This window comes from Octopus sinensis, unplaced genomic scaffold (genome assembly GCF_006345805.1).
Source record: "Octopus sinensis unplaced genomic scaffold, ASM634580v1 Contig05658, whole genome shotgun sequence".
NCBI lineage: Eukaryota > Metazoa > Mollusca > Cephalopoda > Octopoda > Octopodidae > Octopus > Octopus sinensis.
Window position 1 is genome coordinate 2,501 of NW_021828522.1, and position 5,665 is coordinate 8,165.

Below are 5,665 nucleotides of genomic sequence, written 5' to 3' on the forward strand. Positions count from 1 at the left end.
CAAGTTCTGTTCCATATGACCTGCGCTTCCAATTATTGTTGTTGTATGTGTAATATTCCGGTACTTCAGGGTAAATGAGAGTAGCAGCAAACTCATCAACTGAACACAATTTAAAAAATGCTATAAGCCTAGTCCCTTTTGGATTTTAAATGACTTGAAGTGCATTTTTCTCTGTGACGTCATAATTCAGAATGACGTAGAGAGAGAGAAACAGAGAGATAAAAGAGATGGAAGGGGGAAAAAAGAGAGAGGTGATATATGATAGAGAGGACTGAAAAATGAAATATTTTGCAATGTAAACAAGATTTGTTTTAGGAGAAAGATTGTGTGTTGATGAAATTTTCGAGTGAATCCGCCAAAAAAAATAATGTCCGTTACGTTTCTGAAAAAAGTGAAATAGGAATATTTAAAGTCGTTGCAGTAGAGAGACGCTGGAGGTGCCAAACGTCGTTATATATAGAAAAAAAAAATGTGAGGAAGAAATATACTTAAGTAATGGCGATGATAATTCTCTATGACTGCAGACTGACGTGTAGAGAGAGAGAGAGAGAGAGAGAGAGGAGAGAGAGACGAGAGAGAGGAGAGAGAGGGAGAGAGGAGAGAGAGAGAGAGAGAGGAGAGAGAGAGGAGAGAGAGAGGAGAGAGAGTGTGTGTGTGTGAAAGCGCTGTGAGGAAATAGAGTGAAAAAGGGATGGTAAGAGTAAAGAACGACGTTAGAGGGCAAGGGAGTATATATCTTTGAGGAAGATGGAATACATTAGAGAACATTGCTGTTGTTCATTGCTTGTGCGTGTGTGCGTGTGTTATATATCAAGGTAACAATGTCTTTATTATTATTATTATTATTACGTTCTGAGTTCAAATTCCGCCAAGGGGTCCTTCCGGGGTCGATTAAATAAGTACCAGTTACGCACTGAGGTCGATGTAATCGACTTAATCCGTTTCTATGTCCTTGTTTGTCCTCTATGTGTTTAGGGTTAGGGATAAATTAAATACCAGTTACTTAATGGGGCCGGTCTAAACAACGGCATCAATTCGTTAACGTGACAAGTTTTCTGGAAATGCAAGGGGAGTAACTCTAGAAAGGGAGATAACTAAAAAATCATCAAAAGTTACCTCCCTTACATTTAATTACATTACGACTATAATCAAAATGTATATATAATCTACAATGTAATATTCAGACGTAACACACACACACACACCACACACACACACACACACACACACACACACACACAGTATAAAATTGGTTTCTCTATTCGGTATAAAAATTTAAAAAAAAGAAGTTTGGCTACTTTTTCTAGCAGGTCAATGAAACACATACAGGCTAAATTTTGTTGTTATTTATATCTTTATAAATCCGAGTAAAATTACATAATGGATTAAAAAACACAAAGTAAAAGTGAAATAAAATTTATGTTCCTGAAATAAAAAAGTGAAACAAAATCTATACTCATACGTGTGTGTATTGTGTTGATGTATATATAATAAAAAAAACAGTCTATATATTTATACTGGCGACAAGTGCGAGTGTCAATAGTTTATTATACATTGGTTCGTATATGGCTTCCTTTATTGAATTCTAATTTAGAAAGATTGAAATCAATTCACTGTTCACGAGTGAGTTCATATTCTTATGTATATCTCTCTCTATATAAACGGCAGTTTGTCTGTGTGTGACCACGGCTTTCAACCGATTCTGATGAAACTTGACACACACATAGCCCAATGTCATAATTCAAAACTAACGCAGCGAAAATTTTGAAAAGTTCCCCCAGTTCTGAAAAAAATTGATAAATTCGACATGGGGTCGAGAATCAGAAACACAAACCACAGACTGTCTAGGGGACGCAACTCGGCGTCATTTTTGACGGCTACTGTTTAAATAATGAATAACAAACCACAACTTGACACATCTGTAAAGTATTTGATAACGAATGATGTGTGTGTGTGTGTTTGTGTGTGTTGACCAGAAAATACAGCGTCCTTGCTACCATATTTCGTAACGAGTGACGTGTTGAGCAAAAATATAACGTCTTTGCTTACTTTGTAACGAATGACATTTTTAACGCAAATAACGTTTCTTGACTTTCATATTTTTAAGAAAATCTTTATATATAAAAGACAAGTTGTGTGTCTGTCTCCTACGATTTAGATTCCTAACTACTCCCACATTTTGCGGTGCAGTTTAACCAAAACAGGGTATCTTATAGTCGTGATTCATATCGATCCCTTCTGGCTATTAGCGCGCGTCTACGATGAGTCTACGATTTAAAAAAAAATTTACCATCATTTTTTCCATTTTAATGCATTTTATTCGCTATTATATAAGGGAAGTAACTCTCTAAAAATACTTATATAGTTATTTCCCTTACAAACCCGAGCAATACCGGGCGATACTGCTAGTATACATATAAACACATTAAACAAGAACGAATGTTTATATGTGTGTGCGTGTGTTATATTAGTTCTCAACAAGACATATTGGTACAAGGTTATCAAGGTAACAATGTCTTTATTATTATTACGTTCTGAGTTCAAATTCTGGCGAGGGGTCCTTCCAGGGTCGATTAAATAAGTACCAGTTACACGCTGGGGGTCGATTTAATCGACTTCTGGTTTGCACGCACAACGGTAGGAACCTAGGAAATTGTGACATATGGCACCATAACGACAAGGATTCTTTAAACACTCGTTGATGTCTGAAAAATGAAACCGAAATTTTATTATTTTCAAAATTATTTGAAGCAAAGGCAGCGTATTTCAATGGAAATTGTTAATGTCATATCATCATCATCATCATCATCAACAACAACATTCTGGCATCCGCTTTTGCATACTTGCATCCATCAGACAAGAGTCAAAATGGAGCAGAGTTTTGGAAAAGATGAACGTAGGTGTGGCTGTGTGGTAAGTAGCTTGCTTACCGACCACATGGTTCAGGGTTCAGTCCCACTACATGGCACCCTGGGCAAGTGTCTTCTATTATAGCCTCGGGCCGACCAAAGCCTTGTGAGTGGATTTGGTAGACGGAAACTCTACCGAAAGATTGAAAGTTGATCCATTCACATGCACTCACACAGAACCATTCACCAGGTGTATAGCCAATTTTTTACACTAAAAAAACCTCAAAATTTAAAACCAATAAAATTATCGATTTGCAATTGTCCATGTTTCTCAGATAAGACCATACAGATAAGGCCATACTGACACCAGTCTTCGTAAAAATCAGTGAAATACCTATTGAGATATTTATTTAGAAAGATAACAGGCTGAAATCGTTTTGTACCCAACTCACCTGAGCAATGTTGACGAGGTTAAGATCATTCAGAGCTTCTGTAATGTTACCAACATTCATTCTGTAGTTTCCATTCTCAAAGTCCATTCTAGAACCATCAAGAGGCTTGGCATCAGTTCACGCGGATAGCCGCGCTCTTCATTGATGGACGATCCGAGTGATCCCCTGTCCAGGGTTTCGGTATTTGCTACTACTACTACTACTGAAAGAAATTAAAAGGCGTCGGCAGCGGAAAAGAGCGCGCGACTGCCGAAGCCAACGGCGAGGTAGGAAGGAAGAGAGAAATGTCATGGAGCTCGCAAAGCGTGCAAGCACCATCGTCCGAGCGCCATGTGAGCGGGCCGGCGCCGGCAGGTGGTTGCGCGGTCGGCAGCAGAAGTAGGAAAAAGTGCGGCAAGTTGGCGGGCTGACGCACTGCTGCTGATGTGCTGTTAGAGGGCCTAAACAAAAGTATTCGGTAGTACTCGGGCAAGGGGGCCCGGCCGCGACTTGTGGTTCGGCAGGTTTCGTGAAGAAACTGCACGCGAAGAGAAGAATAGTTACACTGTAGCGCTGCGTTACACCACGGTTGTTATCATCTTTCGGGAATTTACGGGACTGATCATGTCACCGTATCGACTTTGTGACGACAGCTCACCCACACTGCCGCCACCTGCTTCGGCACCGTCCACGTGGGCGACACCGCAAGCTTCGGTTCGTTCTAACGATATCGGACACGGTAGCGCTGCGTTACACCACGGGTGTTATCATCTTTTCGGGAATTTACGGCACGGACCATGTCACCGTATCGACAGCTCACCCACACTGCCGCCACCTGCTTCGGTTCGCTCTAACGATATCGGACACGGTAGCGCTGCGTTACACCACGGGTGTTATCATCTTTCGGGAATTTACGGCACGGACCATGTCACCGTATCGACTTTGTGACGACAGCTCAACCACACTGCCGCCACCTGCTTCGGTTCGCTCTAACGATATCGGACACGGTAGCGCTGCGTTACACCACGGCTGTTATCATCTTTCGGGAATTTACGGCACGGACCATGTCACCGTATCGACTTTGTGACGACACCTCACCCACACTGCCGCCACCTGCTTCGGTTCGTTCTAACGATATCGGACACGGTAGCGCTGCGTTACACCACGGGTGTTATCATCTTTCGGGAATTTACGGCACGGACCATGTCACCGTATCGACATTGTGACGACAGCTCACCCACACTGCCGCCACCTGCTTCGGTTCGTTCTAACGATATCGGACACGGTAGCGCTGCGTTACACCACGGGTGTTATCATCTTTCGGGAATTTACGGCACGGACCATGTCACCGTATCGACTTTGTGACGACAGCTCACCCACACTGCCGCCACCTGCTTCGGTTCGTTCTAACGATATCGGACACGGTAGCGCTGCGTTACACCACGGGTGTTATCTTTCGGGAATTTACGGCACGGACCATGTCACCGTATCGACTTTGTGACGACAGCTCACCCACACTGCCGCCACCTGCTTCGGTTCGTTCTAACGATATCGGACACGGTAGCACTGCATTACACCACAGGTGTTATCATCTTTCGGGAATTTACGGCACGGACCATGTCACCGTATCGACTTTGTGACGACAGCTCACCCACACTGCCGCCACCTGCTTCGGTTTGCTCTAACGATATCGGACACGGTAGCGCTGCGTTACACCACGTGTGTTATCATCTTTTTGTGAATTTACGGCACGGACCATGTCACCGTATCGACTTTGTGACGACAGCTCGACCACACTGCCGCCACCTGCTTCGGCACCGTCGACGTGGGCGACACCGCAAGCTTCGGTTCGTTCTAACGATATCGGACACGGTAGCGCTGCGTTACACCACGGTTGTTATCATCTTTCGGGAATTTACGGGACGGATCATGTCACCGTATTATTGACTTTGTGACGACAGCTCGACCACACTGCCGCCACCTGCTTCGGCACCGTCCACGTGGGCGACATCGCAAGCTTCGGTTCGTACTAACGATATCGGGCACGGCAGTGCTGCGTTACACTGGCGAGGTAGGAAGGAAGAGAGAAATGTCATGGAGCTCGCAAAGCGTGCAAGCACCGTCGTCCGACGCCATGTGGGCGGGCCGACGCCGGCAGGGTGGTTGCGCGGTCGGCAGCAGAAGCAGGAAAAAGTGCGGCAAGTTGGCGGGCTGCCACTACTACTACTACTACGCTGTTAGAGGGCCTAAACAAGAGCATTCGGTGGTACTCGGGCGGGTGGGCCCGGCCGCGACTTGTGGCTCGGCAAGTTTCGCGAAGAAACTGCACGCTAGGAGGCGAGGAACAATGGCCGCGCGTTACGGTGGTCATCGGAAGGCGCCGTG

The 5,665-nt window shown here is 44.4% G+C and overlaps 1 long non-coding RNA gene across 1 annotated transcript; it reads right to left on the reverse strand.

The window, feature by feature from the left end:
* Positions 1-2,671: 2,671 nt before the first annotated feature.
* Positions 2,672-5,659, reverse strand: LOC115227623. Its single transcript, XR_003883143.1, has 3 exons — positions 4,116-5,659; positions 3,302-3,953; positions 2,672-2,705 (listed from the first exon to the last, which is right to left on the reverse strand). It is a non-coding gene; the product is annotated as an uncharacterized LOC115227623 (long non-coding RNA).
* Between the last annotated feature and the right edge of the window lie 6 nt (positions 5,660-5,665).